A 22,704-nucleotide genomic window follows, 5' to 3' on the forward strand; every position below is an offset into this window, starting at 1 on the left:
GTTCTTTAAACCACTCTTTGAAGATTTCATTGTAAAGTCTCCATTTGAGTTTCTATCTTTTCTGGTTCTGAAATGAATTTCTATTTGTATTACATTATGGTCTGGTAGAGGATGTATTGATTACTTCTACCTTTTTTTCATTTGCTTGAGATATATTTGTGCCCTACTACCTAGCAATTTTTTTTTAAGTTCCAAATAGTGCAGATAAATAATGTTTATTCTTTGACATTTTATTTAGAAGTTGCCATAAGTCTTTTAACTCTGGTTTGGTTTCTCCAGAAACTTTTTCAGTTCCATATTTTCCCTTTTGATTATCTTTCTGTTAGACTTATCTAAAACTGAAAAAGAGATGTTGAAGTCTCCTGTCACTATTGTTACTATATTTTCTTGAAGTTCAGATAATGTTTAATTTATGAATCTGGATGCTAAGTATTTGGAGTGTATAAGTTCATTACAATATAGTTCAGTGTATATGATTCATTTCAGCATGATATAATTTCCTTATTTGTCCCTTTTTATTTTTGAATGTTTGTTTTTGCTTTGTCTGATAGCATGATGGCAGTTCCTGCTTTTTTAAAATTCATTTAATGCATAGCAATTTTTTTGTCCCCTCAGTTTTATTTTGTGTATGACTTTATTGAATGTGTTTCTTGTAAGCAACAGATTGTAGGGTTTTGCTTTTGTTTCTAATCTGTCACTTTCATTTTTAGTAGATTTTTAATTCATTCATATTAGAGTTATAAGATTTAGGTTTTTATTTCATTCATCTCTAAAATTGGGGTTTATTCCAAGTTATAGTTTTTCCCCTTCTTCTGCTGTAAACACAATATTATGTTCCTTCAGTTACTTTACTTTAGGCTTTTATTTTTAAGTTAGACTTGTTCCCACTGGCTCTTTTTCCTTCATTCCAATCCCCTCTTTTCATTTGTTACCTATTTCCCCTTTAGGGTTTTTGTTTAATTAGTTCTTCGCATAGTGCTTTTATCTGGTTACATATTTCTACCCCCAATTTTTTCTATCAGTCAGGCAGATAGATTGCCCCTTAATCTTTCCTTTTCAGCTAGCTCAGTTCATTAGTTTTTTGTAATTTAATTTTTTGTGCTCTTTCTAAAAAGGATTTCTTGTCACTCTCTTCATTTTCCACCTTCCTTTCTGTTTACATCTAGGCCCCTCAGGTGTCTGATTCATGGCCCCTATTATTATTTGGTCTGTCTCTTTTCTTTTTTTGCTTCATATAACCAAAATTTTTAAGGCATAAATGCTAGGCTTTTTCTACCACTGCCTTATAGGGTTTATCCCCAAAATTGCCCTTTTGTATTGTGCTTCACTCTCAGCACAATGCCAATTATTGCAGGTATCAGAGAAAACACTGGCCTATGGTAAGGCACCTTCCTCTTCTCACTGGTATGTATTCTCTTATTAACCCTTTTTTTTTTTTTTTTTTTTGCATTTGCCTGAAATTTTCTCTTTAGTTCCATGCTCTTCTATTGCTCTGGGTGTCATTTGTCCTAGGGATTCCAACCTTCTCTCCCTCCTCAGACAAATAGATTTTTCAAGCACCAAAACCCCTAGGCCTCATCCATATAAAGTATTCATCTACCATAAACCCATAGGAGCATTTGGTACTCACTGTGCCCTTAGTCCCTTTTGGAACAAAACAGGAGTTCATTGCCTGCTTTCCCCAAATCAGGAAGTTCAGAGCTTCTAGCAGTTTAGAACTTTGTAGCATTGTTCCTTCCTGGGTTTAGAGAATCTAGAAAACCTTTACTCCTAAAGGACTATGGCTGATATTGGTGGACCAGATAACCATATACAAGAAAATAAGGAATGTGGAGCTTCCCCTCACTCATCCTGAGTATTATGAGGTGATAGCCCTTTAAACCACCTAAAGGGAGTCATTATCTACGGCCCACCTGGCACAGGCAAAACCTTGTTAGCCAAAGACTGTAGCAAACCCAGCCTTCAGCAAACTTCTTCGGAGTTTTTGGTTCTGAGCTCATACAGAAATATTTAGGAAATGGCCCAAACTCATTTGAAAATGTCTCTGAGTAGCTGAGGAACATGCTCTCCATTTAATTGTCTCATTGATGAAATTGATCCCATTGGGACCAAAGGTATGATTAAATTTCAGATGGAGAAGAAGTAATTCAGCGAATGATGTGGAATTGTTGAACCAGCTTTGATGGGTTTGATTCTCTAAGATTTGTGAAAATTATTATTACGGCCACAAACTGAATAGAAACTTTGGATCCAGCACTAGTCAGACCAGGATGTATTGACAAGATTGAGTTCCCTTTGCCAGTTGAAAAGACCTTCTTGGTCTTTCAGATTTATGCAAGCAGAATGACTTTGGCAGATAATGTGAATTTAGATGATCGAAGGATGACTTGTCTGGAGCAGATATCAAAGCAGTCTTTACAGAAGCTGGCTTCATGGCCCTAAGAGAACATAGAATGAAAGTAACAAATGAAGACTTCAAAATATCTAAAGAAAATGTACTTTATAAGAAACAGGAAGGCACCCCAGAGGCACTGTATCTTTAAATGAACCGTGCTGCCTTCATGAGAGTTGTTGGGAACTTTCCAGACCCCCTGAAACAATAACACTGGGAAAATTAAAGGGATATCTGCATTCTAGTAGGTTTTTATGGGTAAGGGTTTGAGGTTTTTTAATATATTACTCAGATATGATGTGTGGGGTACCCACTGAACTGACCTGGGTTTTTTGTGCAGTGTGCTATACTGTATTCCACAATAAAATATTTTCCTTCAGACAGGCAAAAAAATAAATAAATAAACTAATATACATGAAGATAAACCCTCCTCCCTCAGGCTTCTCTTCTCCAGGATTAAATCATCCTAATTCCTTTCACTTTATCTTGAAACTCTGACTCGATTCTACTCATTACTACAGATAATCAAGAGTTGATTTAATTATGCTGCTGACACAGGCCACTTATTAACTTCTTGGGCCTTCAGATCTTTCCTACCCTTGTCAAATCTTATCCATCTTCCATTTAATTTTTGTGTCCTTAATCTGTGTTCTTACTGAACATATCCAACTGAGTTCATTTCTTCATCCCTAATTGCCAAAGTAGCTTTTAAGTTGTGGTGTCTATATGTTAAAACAAATTGTGGCCCCAGCCCCTATGAAACAACACGCAGTATCACCTCCAGCTTAATATATTTACTCTTACATTCTGTCTGTGTCTATACCTTTAAGAAACTGCACATCTTTCCAATAGCTATGTTCAGTAGACCATGTTCCTCTATCTCTGATGAATACATCAAAAAAGAAATGAATCGAGAAAGTCAATTTTTATAATCAAGATAGATTAAGGGTAATTGACAAATATAATCCCTATCAGAGAATAAAATTAGAAAAAAAATGACTTGTTCTTTATGAAGGCTTTGATCGTTTTTACTCATTTAGCTGGGAAGCCCCATGGTAACAATGGAAAAAGTACTGATTTTAGAATAACAGGACATGTATTCAAATCCTAACCTCCACTGTCATATCCCTTGGGAGTCATTTAACCTCTCTAGGTCTCAGTTCCTTCCTGTAAATTGAAGATCTTGAACTAGATGATTAGAAAAGTGACTTAAAACTCTTCTAGAGGATTTTTAAAAAATTTTTCCTAGTGTTTTTCAGATCATGAAAAGTTAGTGAAACAGCTGCCATTTCTATGGCTAATCTTTTTTTTTAATTTGTTTTTAGCATTAGTTTGGCTCTTTTCTAAACTTTAAACACCAGATTTGACATGTAGGACTTCACAAAATTTGTTTCAGTGGCACTGAATTGACTTTGGGACATCTATTCAAACATGATGGATGCAAGAAATAGAGTCTATAAGATTATTTATTGACTCTTATACAATCTTTCCACTGTCTTCCTCAACCATTATTTTTCTTTACTTTCTGAGCCCACTCAAGCTCCCCCCATCTCAAACGTGACATCTTAAACTTGATGTGGTTTTTCTTTGGGGTGGGGGGTGGGGGGAGGAACCATGTCAATGCTGAAAAGAGTGGAAAGATTGACTTGTAATTCCTTCAGGGTGATAGTGCCATAAATCTTTACATCAAATGTCAACATATCTCTGACTGGATACTAATTTGCTTCCCTGGCAGGTGTTGGTTTTTTAAGGAATTGCTAATAAATTTAATCTGAAAGACATTTAAACATAATATGAAATTTCAAGTCAACCGAGCTCATACAAAAGTGAATTTTCCCTGTCATATAAACCTTAGGCTGTCAGTGGGAGATGCCACAAATGGAGACTCTACCAGTCACTCACAGTCACTTTGCTGCTACAGGACACAACATGAAAATCCAGACCTTTTAACCAAAGGTTACAATATGCAGATTTTCTGCCTGATTGGGATCATTTGGTCCAGTGCAAAATGGGTAAGTTCATGTAAATATGTATTGTGGAGCAGCTGTGTCCTTTAAAAATGCTTATGAACATTTCTGAGAAAGTAAACATGACATATTTTTTTTTAACTCACTGATCCATGATGTTCTCTTCAAAAATGGAATTAATTTTTACCTCAAGACTATCTTTACACCCATACCTACAGGAAGGTTATCATCTAAAACATCAATCCGTGGCAAAATTTTTAATCCCTGGCCTAGAATATTTTTCTTTCTAGAAACATATAGAGGCCATCTCACATTTTCACTAATCAGTCAGTCAATAAGCCTTTATTAAACACCTACTATATAGCAAACGCTGTGTTAAGCACAGGAGAGCCAAAAAAAGGCTAAAAAAAAACCCAGTCCCTGATCTCAAGGAGGTCAGAATCTAATAAGAGAACAAAAGATAAGCATCCTTTAAATGAACAAGATATAAACAGAAAAAATTGGAAAAATAATCAAAAGAGGGAAAGCACTTCTTATGATCAGAAAATGCAAATTCATTTGTAATTGTCGAACCACAGATGACTGGTATGAAGGTAATTTATTTAGATCTTCTATTCCAGTCTCCTCTTGATTCATGACTCTCTTCAAATAATCCCTGAAAGATGGACAGGTATCAGGCTCTCTCTTGACCACTTCATTGATAGGGAGCTCACTACTACAAAAACCCGCCCATTTCATTTTTGCACATCTCTGTATACCATAGGATCAAAGATTTATACTATGAAAAGACCTTAGAGATTATGTAGTTTGACCTTCTCATTTTGCACTTGAGGATACTAAGATTCAGACTTGCCCATGGAACTACATTTAATGGTAAAGGAAGAATCAAATTCATATTCCTCTGCCTCCAGAAATTATGTTCTGTCCCACTGCAATTATAGTGAGAGCAAACAGTTCTCAATATTAACCTAACCAAAACATAATTACATGGAGGTAAATCTGCCACACACAAAAAAAAAACTATGTTATGTTTTTTCCAGAGTCCAAATTACCAATGTATGTAGGATATTTTGCTATTTTTGTGCAGAGAATTTCCTTATTTCTTAAAAAAAAATAAAAGGCAAATCTTGAATTAGCTAAGCAGGAGAGCGGTTAACTTGATTTATGGAGTTTCAGATCTAGCATTGATCCCCACCAAAATGTTGCGTACAAATCTTGGTTTGATTTGATGGTAAGTAAACAATTCCTTTAGGATCAAAGGATTTGGACCCTAAAGGAACTGAAAGTCCATCTAGTTCAATATCATAATTTTAAACAAAAAAATAAATTTCGATAGAGGGTAAATGACTGGCCAAGGTCCCATAGGGAATAAGGTATCATTACTATTAATGTATTGGCATTTGAAATTATATTTGCTCTATATAAGCCTAGTGTTTATATGCATTGCCATTTGGGGGGCCATAATGTGCTGGGGTAAAGAAATATTAACCCAACTGATCATAAACCCACACACTGCAAGGTCAACTGTTCGGTCATTCATTCAACAAACACAATATGTATATTGAACTTTACTTTGGACAGATGAAAGGAATATTTTTTAAATGTAAAATATGGTCATTGACCACAGAATCTATAGGGAAATAGCTTTTCCACAAAGTAACCATAACTCAGGAATCTAGACCTTCTCCTATAGGAAGAATATATGAGGTTTACTGTCTGAAGTTGGTTTTGCTCATTGTAAAGGCCCTTCTCTTTGTTTCTGCTTCCCTTCTTGCTTATCTGGCTTTGACCTCTGGTACCATCTCGACTTCTGACTTCTGCATGTTCTCCCATGGCTCCTGCCTGATTTCTTCGGCTCTGATTCTCTCTCTCCCATCTTTGACCACAGGCTTCTGCATCTTCTGTGGTTACCAGACCTGTCTGCTCAGTTTGATCCTGCAGTTGATTCTTGACCCTCTGCCTTGGTTCTGCAAGGCTTTGGCTTCTAGCCTGCATCTCAAATCAATGACTACTGAAAGCTCAGCTTGATACTTGACCTCCAAGAGCTTACAGTGTTGTTGAAGAGAGAAGACTCCCCAGTCTCTCATCCACTACCCTCATCAATATTTGACTAAGTTCTGTCAATTCTACTCTTCTACTATCTCTTGGATATAGCCCCTTCTTTTTTTCTGACATTGCCCATCACCCCTATTTCAAAACTTCCTCTCCAGATAGGTAGACTTTTGTAATAATAGTATATTGGTGGGTCTCATTAACTCAAGTCTCTCTATTGCAGGATGCGGGACCACAACCTCCAAGGAATCCTTCCCAGGAAAAAGCAGGAATGAGTGTTGCTTAGCTTGACCCTGGTGAGGGTGATAAGCAATAACAGTTCGACAAGATGATATGCAAGATATGGATGGGTGCTATGTATCTTACTGATGTCCCATTATTTAAAAATCCCCTGCCAGTTGTTCTGCCCTTCCCAGAAGTTTTGAATTTCCTTCCCACATACTTTGTAATTCCCTCTCCTTTCATTGCTTCATAAACACACAAAAAGACCAGGTTTTCTCTTATCCAGCTAGACAGCTTTTCATAGTGATTCTGTCTTCTAGCCATATATTGCTCTATCCTAATAAATCTTTTTATTTTGTAAAATTCATGATGAGTCTCCAATTCTTTGCATGAGCTAGCCTCCCAATTTAGGTCACAAGTCCCCTCAATGTCTCCTCACTCCAATCTATCCTCTACTCAGCTGTTAAATTCATCTTCCCAAAGTGCAGGTCTGACATACACACACACACACACACACACACACACACACACACACACACCATTGAATAAACTAAAGTGGCTTCTTATTACTTCTGGGATGAAAAATAAAGTCCTCTGTTTGGTGGTTATTGTTTTTGTTTGGGGTTTGTTTTGCTGGGGCATATGGGGTTAAGTGACTTGCCCAGGGTCCACACCAGCTCTGGTTGGTTTTCTAAAAGCTCTTTGTGATCAGGGCCCTGTCCTACCTTTCCCAGTCTTCTGACACCATCCTCTCCCTTCAATCTACTCTGTGATCCAGTGAGCACTGGCCTCCTGCCATTGCCCTCCATAGGATACTAATGCTTGACTGTTTTCACTAATTGTTCCCAAGGCTTCCATCATTCTTCATCTTCATCTCTACCTCCTCAATTCCTTGTCTTCCATCAAGCCCCCAGTTGAAGTCTCACCTCTACCAATAGACTTCATGGCCTTCTTTATTCCTCTTACCTATGTCAACCTGATCATTCATGAAAATAATCAACATAATAAAATTAGGGGTCTTTAATCTGAGAGAAGGCAGTTGCAACTCAGGATAGTACCACTAGCAAGTGCTCTTGGGAATACCCAAAGACAGGGACTGGGGACAGAGTTTATATGAGGTAGCAGAACAGAGGGAGAGAAGATATTGCCTGTGGGAAGAATAAGTGTCTCACAGATAGGTTCTTTTACAATAGATAGGTTCTTCTGCATAAATAAATTAAAGTCTAGGAAGAAAGCTTGATAAGTTTTTTAAATTATTTGTGCTAAACTATATTTTCTAAAATTATTGATACTTATATATTGCTGGCTATTGCACCCATTTTGTCAGTAAGCATTTATTATTAATTATTAATTTATTATTAGTTAAACATTAATTTATTATTAATTGAGTATCAGTAAAGAATTGACCATGTGGCAGTTAGCACAAACAGGAGAAAAGTCCCAGACCCATGTTGTCTCGAGAAAACATGTGGTCTTCAGGAGAGTTCAGATGCTCTACAATACTTACACTGTCCTAAGAGGAGAGCACTCACCAAGAGATAGCATTCTGTGCCAAGGGAGAGGTCCAGGAAGCCAAAAGATGGACAAAGAGCAAGTCAAGATGTTGACCCTGGCTTGGTCAAGGCTTTTCATGCTCTTTTAATAGAGGTGGGTCATTATACAGTGATAAAAGCTAATTGGTTAGCATCATTCAATTCCATTGGTTGACATGAGTTGAGGGTGATCCAAATTAAAATGATCCATACAATGATATCAGAGAAAAGAAAGCAAAAGACCCTCACTTATGTGGTTCAAGGCAAAGTCCATTATCTGGGTGTCGTTTAATTCCTACAGTCCTTCAATGAGCTAGACGAAGGAATCTATCTCCATTTCTTTTGTACCCTTGGACTGGTCCCAAAACAAAATTTGCTAAAGTTCCTCAAGAACTGGACTTTCTGGAGGGGGGTGGGGAGACTAAGAAAGAAGGGGAGATCACTGGGCCCTTCAAGTTAGTGATTATTAATAATTATTTTCTCACATTGGGAACCTCTGGGAGCAAAGAGTTTGGGAGATCTACAAAATAATCAAAGACTGGAAGTGACAAAGAATTACCAGCCTCAGGCAATTCATTGGACCTGGGAACTGAGACCAGGGGCAGCTTCAGTCAGTTCTAAAGTCAACTGAGTTTGTTCCCTTTTGTCTAGGACAACAGCCATTTTAGCCTGTATACAAGGCATCCAAAAGTTTTAGTGTTTTTAAGTTATTAAAACTATTACAAGAATAAAATATAAGTATTCTAAGCTTTTAACACATAAACTGCACTAGACTTGCGATACGCTGTCATATCTTGTATGACATAGTTGTTCACATGCTGCCTCTCTAATTTAGGAGTGCAAAGTCCTTGAGAGCAGGAATGGGTTTTTTGGTCTTTCTTTGTATCTCCAGTTCTTTGTGCAGTATCCATACCGAGGAGGTGCTTAGTAAATTCTAGTTGACTGGATTGACTTGTCAGCAATCAAGAAGCAGCTCAAGAAAACTAGATAGTCATATGATCAAGTACCCAAATGGTTAATACAGAGAATTTTATAGTAGGGAATGTTAAGAAGACTAAATGTTGGGAATGCCTGATGGAAGTAAGATTAGTGGGAATTGAGTATTCAGAGGGAAAGGAAAAGAGGCATAGAAAGAAGTTGGGAGAATAACGGTAACTACTTGAGCAAACGCAAAACCGGAAATAAGTCCTCCCAAACTACACTGTAGCTACTCTTTATTTATGTGGGGTTTTTTTTCCTGTACATGTTTATGAAATGGGTATGTTAAGTGCTTCAATAACTCATCTTGGTATGAGGTCCCTACCTACCTATTTTCTTTCTTAGCTGATTCACTCACCACAACTTGCCTTTTGGCAGATCTGGGATCTGAAAGAAGGACCACCACCTTATGGCTATGCTCAAAAACCTCATTCGGATTACTAAGGGTAAACATATTGTGGGGGAATACACTATTCCTTTACTCATCATTTTAACTCCCTAACCTCTACTTGGTGTGATCTCTAATTACACAAATGAGTCACTCACAATAATGCACTCTCAGATCTTTAGCACAACCATTACCTTAACAATAACACGTACTTCTATTTCCAACTGATGAGGCAAAGAGAAGCTATTTTTTAATATACAATCACTATTAAAAGAGGGACAGAGAAAGGTCTAATACTATTGTTTGGGCTATCAATTCCCTTTAAATATTTAGTCTTTCAGTCATGCCCGATTCTTTGTGACTCCATTGGGTTTTTTTTGGTAAAGATACTACTAGAGTGGTTTTCCATTCCCTTCTCCAGCTCATTTTATAGATGGAGAAACTGAGGCAAACAGGGTTAAGTGACTTGCTCAGGGTAACACAGCTAATGTCTGAGGCCAGAACTGAACTCTGAGCATGTGTCCTCCTGACTTCAGGCCTAGCACTCTATCCACTGCACCATGTAGAGCCCCCAATCCCTTAAATCAAAGAACAACAACAATAAATATCAGGCTGACTTTCTAGCCACAGTAGACAAGCCCATCCAAGTATTCATGCACAAGAATTCTTCCATATTCAATCAGTTATCAGCCAGCTAATTCAATAGAAACAGCTACAAAACTTGCATTTCCCATTTTCTGCTTTTCTCTCAAACCATAGAAGTCAGAAGAGAGTAAAACACTTCAGAAGATTCACCTCTCTCACACTCATATTAAAGCAGGATCCAACAATCTTCTAATGAGAATCAACATTTCTCTCTCCAACAAGGAACTAGAAATAGAAGTCTCTTTTCCGAGAAACCTCAAGATGGTTTCTGTTATGGGGAAATAGTAGGGGTTTGGGATAGGGGTTCTTAGAAATTCCTCTTTAAAGAATTATACCCTCTTGCACACAAATCAATTAGAATAAAATAGTTGTAATGGTGGAAAAATGGGGTACGGGTTGGTTAGGGGATGGGTTCTTAGGAAATTCCTCTTTAAAGAATTACACCCTCGTGCACACAAATGTAGTTAGAATAAGTTAGTAGTTTATTTAGAAGTAAGGGAAGAGGAAGGGTGGGGGGGGAGGGAAACCATGAAAGAAATCTCTAGACTTTCATGGGGAGATTGGCATGAAGCACATGGCTCCGAGTACCAAATCTCCTCGAAACAGGAGCTGGAAGGTACTTTTATAGAGGGATGATTGGGGGTGGACCATCTGCCGTGAAAAGTTCCTTTAGTGAGAGAGGACCATCCCCCCACTGGGGGTAGCTGGGGGAATTGGGTGAGAGGGGAGGGCCATACCCCTCTGGTAGGGACTAGAGGAATTGGGGTGAGGGGTGGCTACAGATCCCCTCTCAGAACACAAAGGCCGCAGCCCACCCCCAACTTATCTCCCCAGGGTAAGGGAGACCAGAATGAAGGGTAGGAATCTGAAGCTAGGCTCAGTCCGATTTGGTTCAGCTATCTCTCTAGGCATTATCTGGTTCTCTGTTTAGTTTCTCAAGGAGAAGGTTCCTTGATGTGCCCCAGAGAACTTCTGGGGTGCTCTGCACCTCATGACAATAGTTTTATTTAGGTGCTAGGGAAAGGAAAACCAAAAGAGAAATCCTTGGACTGTCTCAGGGGGAGAATGCATGGCACAGAGGTGTGGCTCTGAGATACTTATCTCCTCAAGCAGGAGACAGGCAGATACTTTTATAGAGGACTGATGGGGATGATCATCTGACTGTAGAAAGTTTCCTTATTGGGGGAGGAACATCCCCCACTGGTGGTGGCTGGGGGAAGTTAGGTAGCTCTGGATCTCTCAAGCCATCTCTATCCTCAAGCCACAAAGGCAGCAGCCACACCTAATCTTATCTCCCTGAGGGGTGGGAAGACTGGAATGTAGGGTGGTGGTCCTGGAGCTAGCTCAGTCCAGATACAGGTGGGACTTACTTCTTTAGGTGTGTCTGTCCTTTGGTTTAGTTTCTCAAGGAGAAGGTTCTTTGATTTACTCCAGAGAAATTCTGGGATACACGACGCCCATAACAGTTTCTATCCTGTGTTGAGTTTTCATTATTCTGCTCATCTTACCACTCTTGACCACTTCATCCAGATTTTTTGTTACTTTTTTTAATGGTAAGTTTTAATTTTTAATAGGTTTTAGTGATAATTTGTTTTTTCATCACCTACAACTCCCCTATCACAAGGGTGTATATCATTCGCCTGTCTACTTCCAGAGTTTCAGCCTTTGTATAAAGTATTTAAAAGAAAAAGAAAAGTGAAAAATTCATCCAAACTTATCATTACATCCAAAATATTTCATATCTTATGCAATTTTTCACACTTGTGGACCCCTGCCCAGGCATCTTTTCTTTAGGACCATTTACATTAATTATCTTTGATTATTTTCTACTGGAGTCCTTTTTTTCCGATTGTCATTGTTGTAGGTCATTTTGTATATTGTTTTCTTGGACCACTTATTCCAGTTCCATGAGTTCACATAGGTATCCTATTCATATTTAATAGCTCAAATCAGTCTTCTGGAACTCAATCACTCACCTTGGTCCTTATAGTCTTAAAAGAACACCCTCAAATACCCTTCCTTTTCCCAAATTTTTAAAGACAAGTCTTATTTGGTCATCCTATGTCTTTAGTTTCTTGATTTACCACTTCATAATTTTAACCACTTAATAATGAAAAACAATCATTTACAAATGAGGTAAGGAAATACAATGCTCTATAATCACAGCTATCTCTAGGTCCTTTTTGCAATGAAAGAGGCATTACCTTATATTCCTTACAATGTGATTAAAACTTTTTTTTATTTTACAATATTCATTTCTGTCCCTTTTTGTCAGCCAAACCATATACATCTTAATTGAAAGCTGTTTCTTTTACACATGGATTTGAATAATTTTTATTAAACAAAAGTTTTTTGTCTTTCATCAACCAAACTTTTCATCTATAAAAAGGACATTACCTATTTGACTTACTTCTTTGTCTTTCTATAAAAGTACCTTTTCTCCCTATTTCAATGGCCAAGCTGTTTACATCTTAATAAGGCAATCCCAAACACTCCTACATCTGCTTGTCACTTGTACTAGAAAGTAATCTCACCTCAGTCTCTTCCTAACTGTGTGACCCTGGGCAAGTCACTTAACCCCAATTGCTTAAATATCAGGGTCATCTTCAGTCATCCTCGTGTGTATACCTTTGGCCACTGGACTCAGATGCTCGGAGAAGAGAATGAGATTGGTGACCTTGCAGTAGCCCTCCCTCACTTAAATCCAATTCACTGCTAGTGAGGACACCACCTCAATGTCATGGTCCTCTTCAAGAACAAAAGACAAACAATAGACTCTTTGAACATAGTTGTCTTCTTTGTATTTGTAACCACAGCACTTAGCAGAGTAGCTGGTAAATAGTAGGTGTTTAATAAATGTTGGCTGATTGGTTCTATGGTATGGGCATTAGCCTGACTGGAATAGAGTGATGGGCTATAAAAATAATAATATATTTAGATACGGCCACTAATGTATTCTTCTTTGCCACATCATGGCTTGGAGGTTACCCTTGGTCATTAAATCAGTAATGCCTGAACTGTCAAATCCCATAAAGCTGAAAAAAAAATTAAGAATTGGTCTTAAATTGGACTATATTTCTTTTGTTCAAGGACCAAATTAATTAAGTTTACTGAGGTTCATCACTTGGGTGTCCTCAAGATGAGGAATTATTCAACTAAGACATACCAGAAGATTCTTTTTTCTTGAGCACAAAGGCTTGCAATCAGTTTTGGTTGGTTTTTCTTTGGAAGTATATATACTGATAATTGCCTTTAAACTATTTTTTTTCTTTTGATCTTTATAATCAGCCTGGGAGTTAGTAAATACAAGTAGCATGAGGCTAGAAATTGTTTTTATTTTGCCTTTGTATCACTAATATCTAGCACAGTGGCTAGTACTTTCACATTTAATAAATGCATGGTTAAGTATAATATGTACTAGAATCTAAGGATCTGGGTTGAAATCCTGACTGAAACAAATTTACCTCCCAGTGTGACCTTGGGCAAATAATTAGCTTGACTTTTCTGATTCTCAGGTTCCTTATCTATAAAATTAAAGTTTGGGTTAAATAATTTAGGAGGCACTTTTCAAAGCTAGATTTTAGCTAGAAGAGACTTTTGCAGTCACTTAGTCCAACCCCTCATTCTTTGGGTGAGAAAATTAAACTGAATTCCTATTTACAGATAGGGAAACTGAGGCTCTGATTGGTGCCAAGTTGTTCAGGACCACATATCTACATTTGGAAGTGCCCTGGGAGGGCATTTAGTTTAATCCCCTTATGTTACAAATGAAGAAACTGAAGTCCAGGGAGGTTAAGTAATTTGTCCAAAATCACATACCTAAGTACGAATCAGAAGCAGGATCTTTATCCAGGTCATTTGACATCAGAGTCAGTGCCCTTTCCATTGTACCATAGTCTCATAGCAAGCAAGTAACAGAACCTAGATTTGTGCCCAGTTCTTTTTTCTTCCTATCCAGTGTTCGTTCTTATCACTTTATCAGGTCACCTTTCAGGTAAGATAGCATATCAGGGACAGCAGTGGGACCAGAATTTACATTTCCATATTTACATTCCATAATCTTTCCCAAGACTGGGTTTTTAATTCCTTTCAAATGTCATGTGCCTATGATATTGCCTGTAGTTCTAATAAGGCATCAATAAATGGTTAGGATGACAAATAGTGGAGGAGATATTAGAGAACCAAACCGTGCTTGGTTTTTGATCTTTGTATCTAAGTCCTTGGCAAAGTTAAAGGAGGAAAGAATACTTGAAGTGAAGCAAGCTATGAAGTAGGCCCAGTCATTTGGGTTTAGCACAGTTGGGTTCAGAAATGATGCCACAGCAATTAGTGAAAAATAGGAGCACATACAACAAAGTAAAGGTGTATGTTGCTTAAATGGCTTTAACAATAACCATTACACACCAGTTCATTTAGAGGCAATAAAGTACCAGTTTTTTTAGAGGAAGGGAAAAAAAAAAAGAAAAACTACTGGAAATAAAAACCCGGGGATGTGCAGGGGGGAAGTGTGTGGCAGGTAGAAGGGGAAGGATGAGGAGTGTGAAGGGCAACAGACTTTTCTTTTCAGTATGCAAATAGATTAACATCAGAACAATAGATTTCCTTTCTAATCCTCTCCACAAAGGTTGGTTTGCTTATCTCATCCTGTGGCTGGAAAGAATGTAGCCCATAAAGCTGGTTGGTAAAAGCACTCAGAAAGTGTAAAAACATACTAGGAATTCTTAGCCTATGGATTTCTTTTTAATCAATCAAATTTAAGATACTAAGACTTATAAATAAAAGTGATTTACAATAACCACAAAGCTACATGATGCAATTTTGCAGCTATTTGACCATCTATGGGGCCCTGTGACAATCCAGTTGTTCATTGGTGGGATAGACTCCAGATCCCCCTACACTTAAAAGATGATCCCTCTCCTTTCTTTCCAGACTTTCTCTTGTAGATTCTGAATTGTCCTGGCAGCACTAGCAGTGTCTAAAGAGTACAACTTTTTTTTATTATATTCAAACCGCAGAAAATGCATATTCTTAGAAATATTCTTCATGCAGTAATGGCACTGGTATTTGAGTTTCCTAATAAGGTCAATATAAAAATTACCTTACTTAATAGAGTTTTGGCATCAAGATTTGTTTTAAACAGATCCATGTCTCTTATACAGGCTTAATTTGCAAAATGTAGGCTGATACCTTGCTTTATATAATAGAATTGTTCCTAAAAATTGAGTGGAATATAAAACATGGCAAATTTTATAAAATTTAAAAAAGGGATCATAGATGAGATTTGGCAGGGTTTTCAAAGAACATCTAGTCTAACCCACTCACTCTAAAATAAGGCTCATAGGAGAAATGGCTTGCTTAAAGTCTCATAGGTTTAAGTAAGTAAAAGAGTAAAAATCTGAACTCAGAGTCTCAGATTCCAGATGTTTTTCTCCTATACAATACAGTCCCCCTGGTCAGTCATGATACTTAAAAAAAAAACACTTTGAATGAATCCTTTTGTAAAGAAAAAAAATGGTGGTTTGGGAGTCAAAGACCTGATTTTGAATAGATCTCCTGCTTAAGAGTATGTGACTGTAAGGGAAAACAATCCTCTTCTCAATAATTATCCAGAACTCAGCAGGGACATGATAAAGGCTCTTTTATTTCCTTCTCATGAAGAGGCACCCTAGTGTGCAGCTAGTGGGTGCAAAGAAAGGGGTCTCACAGGCCCTGTTTTATACCCTAATCCCTAACTGGAATGGACCCTCCCCTTTTTCATCATTGGTCCTGTTGCTCAAGGGTTTGTGATATTTAAAATCTAAATTGTGGTCGCCTTAAATTAGAAGCTTCAGCACCAGTCTTTGGGCATTAAACATTTATTAAAGCATGTAGGTGTTCACAAGGAGTTCAGAAAGTTAAGAAAAAGCCTATCTCGCATAGAGTTCCAGCCTGGTTGGGTTCTTCCTCAAGTCCTCCTCCAGGAGCTTGCTTTAATCAGGAACTCTCTCTAGCAAACTGGTTGTGGAAGCTTTTTATAGGTCTGGAACAGAGGTGGGCCTTGCACACTGCTTCAAGCTGATTGGTTGGTATCATCCAAATCCATTGGTTCTGAAGGTGTTCTCAAGGTGTGATTACAATCCAGTTAACTTGAAGTTGGATAATCAGCAGTTAATCACTCTCACTTGATTCAATCAGTCTAGATTAATCTCCAGGTGGGTCTTTGAGTATCTGCTAAATCTCATTATTTCATCACAGGTTACAATCTACATGCAAAAACTAGCTAATCAGAAAGCAGTATTCCCATCCCTCTTCTTTATGTTGTGGGCCCAAAGTCCCCCAGAAGTTCTCTGGGGCACATTGAGGAATCTTCTCCTTGAGAAACTAAACCAGAGGACAAATAAATACACCTAGAGAGATAAGTGGAACCAAATGGGACTGAGCTAGCTTCGGGACCTCCACCCTTCATTCTGATCTCCCTTACCCCCTGGGGAGGTTGCGGCCTTTGTGTCCTGAAGAGAGATCATAGTCACCCCTTACCCAATTCCTCTAGCCACCACTAGTGGGGGATGGTCCTCCCTCACTAAAGGAACTTTCCACAGTCAAATGGTCACCCCTCTCCCCATCAGTCCTCTATAAAAATACCTGCCAGTCTCTTGCTCAAGGAGATTGTTACCTCTGAGCCACATGCTCTGTGCCTATCTCCCCATGAGAAGTCCAAGGATTTCTTTCATGGTTTCCCTTCCCCTCCCCTTCCCTTCCCTTACCCCTAAATAAACTACCACCTTATTCTAACTACTTTTGTGTGCAAGAGGTTGTAATTCTTTAAAGAGGAATTCCTAAGAACCTCAACCCCTAACCCAAACCCGTACCCCATTTTCCCCAATTACATTTATATGGGCATAACTCAGGAGTGGATCTTATTCTTCCTTATATGGACACAACTCTGGAGTGGACCTTATTGAGACCAGGGCTCCTTGAACCATGTGATTTTGTTAGCCAGAGGGGGAGGAGGGCATCTGTGACCTTTGTCCTATAAACAGGTCAGGAGGAGTATGATTGACTGTTATATTCTCATTGAGAGGAGACAACTGCCCATTTTCTCACAATGACCTTGGACAAATTTCTTCTCAGGACCTCAGTTTCCCTATCCATATAAAATTTGAGTGCTTAGACTAGTTGATCTCTAAGGTCTCCTCCAACTGTAAATCCTGTATTGCTATGATCCCATAAACCCTTCTGTAATGTAACTTATCATTTAATAATTAAAATGTTTTATAAGTTCAGATGTGTCTATAGTGGATTTTCTCAAGGTGAAAGACACAATTAACCAGTAAATTCTATACATGCAAAGGGCCCCTGGGAAGATTTGCCAATTTCCAGTGTGTTTATGTATGTGTGTGTATGTTTTATAAATGCTTGAAAATCCTTAACAAGGAACAAAGTCTTTCATTCTGCTATTAGAGATGTTTTAAATTACATAGGCTTCCAGAAAAGTTGGTAATGTTGACTAATTTTCTTTAAGGCTAAATGACTACTGTCTTGTATTTTTATTGTTGTTGTTGTTTTTGTTGGGGGTGGGGGTGTTGAGGAATGAAGTTTTGGTAGGGAAAGGAGAGAAGCCAGGGCTTTGAATACCTGTGAATTAGGCAGTATGGAGCCCATGAAGAAAAATTTCTTTTTGGACTGTCATGGGGAAAATAAGGTAGTATGTTTGGGTCCTTAGGAATTCCTCTTTAAAGAATTACACCCTCTTGCACACAAATCCAATAGAATAAGATAGTAGTTTATTTAGGGGCTGGGGAAGGGAAGGGAAACCAAGAGAGAAATCCTTGGACTTCTCAGGGGAGAAGGCATGGCACAGAGCATGGCTCTGAGATAACAATTTCCTTGAGCAGAAGACAGGCAGATACTTTTATAGAGGACTGATGGTGGTCCAATGAGGTGATCGTCTGACTGTGGAAAGTTCTCCTATTGAGGGAGGATCATCCCCCACTGGTGGTGGCTGGGGAAATTGGGTGAGGGGTGGCTTCAGATCTCTCAAGTCATTTCTCTCCTCCTCCCAGCACAAAGGCAGCAGCCACACCTAATCTTATGTCCCCAGGGGTGGGGGAGACTGGAATGCAGGGTGATGGTCCCAGAGCTAGCTCAGTCCTGATCAGGTTCCACTTATCTCTTCAGGTGTGTCTGTCCTTTTGTTTAGTTTCTCAAGAACAAGGTTCTTTGATGTACTTCTGGGGTGCTAGGCCCTATAACAGGACCTACCTCATACTTTTGCTCAGTTCAGAATCTCTTTATTTCCCATCCTATTGCACTCTTTGGATTTCTCCATCATGCCCTTATGCTATGCTACCTTCCCTCCTCCTCTCCCTTTCTGTGATTGGCTCCTTAACACCAGGGACTGTCATGCTTTTTTTTCCTTTTCATATTTGCATTCCCAGTGCTTAGCATAGTTCCTAACACATAATAGGCACCTAATAAATGTTTATTGATTGACTGACTAATACCCCCTTCTCTCCTCTGAGCTTGCCACTACCTGGTACTGACCCTTATTGCCTCACACATGGACAAATAGACTGGTAGTTTGTCCTCTCTACCCCTGATCTCTCCCCCAAAACAAGTCAGACTATATCACTCTGCCCTCTTACCCCTCATTCAATTAACTCCAGTGATTCCCTATTACCATCAGGATCAAATAAAAATAATTCTCTATTTGACTTTCAAAGCCCTTCATAACCTGGCCCGTTTCTATTTTTCCAGTCTTTATCTTACTCCCTTCCACATATGCTGCAAATCCAGAGACATTGGCTGTCTTGTTGCTCCCACCTGGCACTCCATCTCCCAACTGAGCATTTTCACTGGTGTCAGAAACGTTCTTCTTTCTCCTCATCTCTACCACCTAACTTCCCCAAGCTTCCTTCAAGTCACAGCTAAAGTCCCAGCTTCTGAAAGAAACCTTTCCTTTTTAATCTCAATGCCTTCCCTCTAATATTGCTCTCAATTTATCCTGTATATATCTCATTTATATAGAATTGTTTGCATATTGGCTTCCCTATTAGGTTGTGAGCTCTTTGAGAACAGGAATTATTGGGGTTTTGTTTGTTTGTTTTGCCTTTCTTTGTATCCTCAGTATTTAACTCAGAGTCTGCTACATAGAAGGTGCTTAATAAATCCTTATTGACCAATTTCTCTATCAGTCATATCTCTAGAACTATTACCTAACTGGGGATTCAATGCTATTATTACCAGAACATATGTACCAAAAAATCCAACTCATATCATTTTACATATCTATACATATGCATACACACATATATTCAACTCAGTTTCAACTCATTCCTTACTTTTGCTCTTTTTTTTAATAGACTTTGACACTGTTGACCAACATCTCCTATACCTATATTTTCTCCTATCTATGTTTTTGTGACACTGTTCTCTCCTGTTTCTCCTTCTGCCTCACCAGTCCTGAGTCTTCTTTTACTATTCTACTTCTGTATAACTTTCCTTAATTATGACATAAACCCCAGACTTTGTCTGAGGCTTCCTTTTCTTCTCTTTTTACATTCTTTTATTTGTTGACTCATAGGTTTAATTACTTTTCCATGCTGATGAATCAAAGATCTATATATACAGTTTCAGTCTCTCCTTTATATTGTGCCTTTGCATCACCCACTGCATATTGGGCATTTGAAACTGGATACCTCAAGTATATCTCAAACTCAAAATGTCCAAAATAAAACCAATTCACTCTGTTCTTTACCTCATACTTTGAAATACTGCAGTTCCTATTTCTAAAGCATCCCTCAGATATATCTCTCCTTATAATTTACACAATCATTACCTTAGCTCAGGCCCTCATTATCTTTTCCTGGATTATTACAATGGCTTCTTAATTAGTCTCCCTGCCTCCCTCAATTCATTCACCCCACAAATGCCAAAGAGATTTCCCTTAAGCTCAGGTCTGACCATGTCACTTATTTAGAGATTGAATAAATTCCAATGCCTCCCTATTACTTCTAGTATCAAATATAAGCTGACTTTTAAAGCTTTTTGCAATCTCTTAAAGGTGGGCAGAGTTTTCAATTTAAAATTAGGAAGGGGGTGGGGCAGCTAGGTGGTACAGTGGATAAAGCACCAGCCCTGGATTCAGGAGGACCTGAGTTCAAATATGACCTCAGACACTTGACACTTATTAGCTCTGTGACCCTGGGAAAATCACTTAACCCTCATTGCCCATCAATAAAATATAATAATAAAATTTTTAAAAATACCACCCCTCATCCCCCAGCCACCACCAGTGGGGGATGGTCCTCCCTCAGTAGGGGAACTTTCCACAGTCAGACAATAGGACCTCTAAAAGTATCTGCCTGTCTCCTGTTCAAAGAGATTGGTATCTCAGAGCCATGCTCTTTGCCATGCCTTCTCCTCATGAGAAGAAGTCCAAGGATTCCTCTCTTGGTTTCCTTTTCCCAGCCCCTAAAATAAACTATTATCTTATTCTATTGGATTTGTTTGCAAGAGGGTGTAATTCTTTAAAGAGGAATTCCTAAGGACTCCAAATCCCCACCATATTTCCCCACTACACTATCAATTCCTAGTTCACAAATATTTATGAGGTTACCCATAGGATGGCCCCAGCTCAATCTTAGGACTCAGCTGATCACGTGGTATGGAGCTGCTTAGCAACACTCCTTAAGAATGTGGCATTGCCAGAGAAGATCTAAGTCTACCAACTAGAGGAGCTCAGTTGAGAGTCGCTTCAAAAAAAAAAAAAAAGCCCTTATTTACAATGCAAGCAATTACTGCCTGATAGAATTAAGAATGGTACTCCTTTCCCACTTGGGTTTCACTTCTCTACTACTTCCACTTGAAGAGCTCACAAAGTATGCTCAATTGTGAGGGAAGAGAAAACAGAGGCCAAGGAAAGGGGAATATGAACAATGTTTTGGAAGAATGTACTTGACTCCTTTTACTTTCTTCTTTTTGAAAATATCAATTTCGATTCATGCATTTTCTGATGTATCTTCCAATTCTAAGGGCCAAGTGATAATTATCATTTCTGGCTAATGTTGCCAGATTTCAACTCAGAAAGGTGAAAAAATCAGTAGATGAAGTGATTTGTTCAAAAAATAAAACAAGGCAAAGTACAAATAACCTGCATCCTATTTCAGATTCACCTGTGTTCTACATATTAATGTAGAGCCTTTAAAAATCTGGCCAATGAGACTTTTATCCTTCCTTTCCTGTTTTGACCAATGAAATATGATTTTTCTTTGCTGCCTTATCCAATATGTGCTTCCCTAAAACTTCAGTTTATTCTGAATCATAATAATACAGTGAGTCTTGGTTCCCAGTCATTTAGCTTCCACACTTTGAATTATGTGTGCCTTTGACATCTGTCCAATTAACAACAAGTCTCAGCCTCCCTCTTGACCAACATGACTCTGATGCCACCAATAATGACCTCTCTATTTTCTGATTCATGGTCCAGCATGCCTAGTTTATTCAATGAATGTTGATTGACATCTGCCTGGGGGTTTTTGGAAGCAAACAGGATAGATTTAGTTCCCAAAGGACTATGTCAATTAGGTTTATATATATATATATGTATATATATATGTATAATATGCATATTTATACATACACACACACATATATACATAAGGCAAATATATAATATACATATTTATACATACATATATATACATACGGCATATATATATATAAATTGAATCAAATATCCTTCTAAATGTTACAAATAGAAATTATTTGAAAGCCATGGAAAAAATAAAATGATACATTATCATGAGCTTTCCTTCTTACATAGGGAAGCAACTGTCCAGATTTCCCATCAGAGATTAGTTTTGTACTTCTTTTCCTTTGTTTTATAAAAAAACCCATATTTTTGCTAAATAATAACAACAAAAAATCTAGCCATACACAATGAAAAAATAAAGTGAATGAAAACACAGATTCCCAAAAGAAATATGACTCTGGAGAAGCTTATCAAATTAGATCAAATTAGATCAATATGTATATTTGGGAAGGGAAGGGAATATTCTATTGCAGATAGAATTTTTTAAAAAGATATCTAACATTCATGTAGTACATTGGAATTTATAAAACAACAACCCCATAAGCAAATTTTCTATTCCCATATTTTACAGATAAGGAAATAGGGATTGATAGACACTGTGAATTGCCCAGTTTTATGGAGCTAGTAATACTGAGTTAGGTTTTGAATTCAGGGTTTCATGACTTCAGGACCAAGCTGTTTCATGAACAATAAAATGAACCTGAAATTGATTAAGAAGAAATTAAGCTGAATTGCATTTGGAAACTTATATAGCTCTTTCAGTGATCCCAGAATAGTTCCTGCTGCCAAAAATATTTCTCCTTACGTCTAATAGTCTCCCAGTGGTTGTATATGGCAGCAAATCATGGACCACTACTACCTTAAGAAATATCTGAAAATTACAAATAACCCAAAAAGCAATGGAAAGACTCATGTTGGCCATAGGTTGACTAATTGTTACCAAAGGTGGTCTTTGA

At 38.0% G+C, this 22,704-nt stretch overlaps 1 pseudogene; it reads left to right on the forward strand.

Moving 5' to 3' along the window:
* Positions 1-1,780: 1,780 nt before the first annotated feature.
* Positions 1,781-2,543, forward strand: LOC122751121 (annotated as a pseudogene).
* Positions 2,544-22,704: the final 20,161 nt, after the last annotated feature.

The sequence above is a fragment of the Dromiciops gliroides genome, chromosome 3 (assembly GCF_019393635.1).
Source record: "Dromiciops gliroides isolate mDroGli1 chromosome 3, mDroGli1.pri, whole genome shotgun sequence".
Lineage (NCBI taxonomy): Eukaryota > Metazoa > Chordata > Mammalia > Microbiotheria > Microbiotheriidae > Dromiciops > Dromiciops gliroides.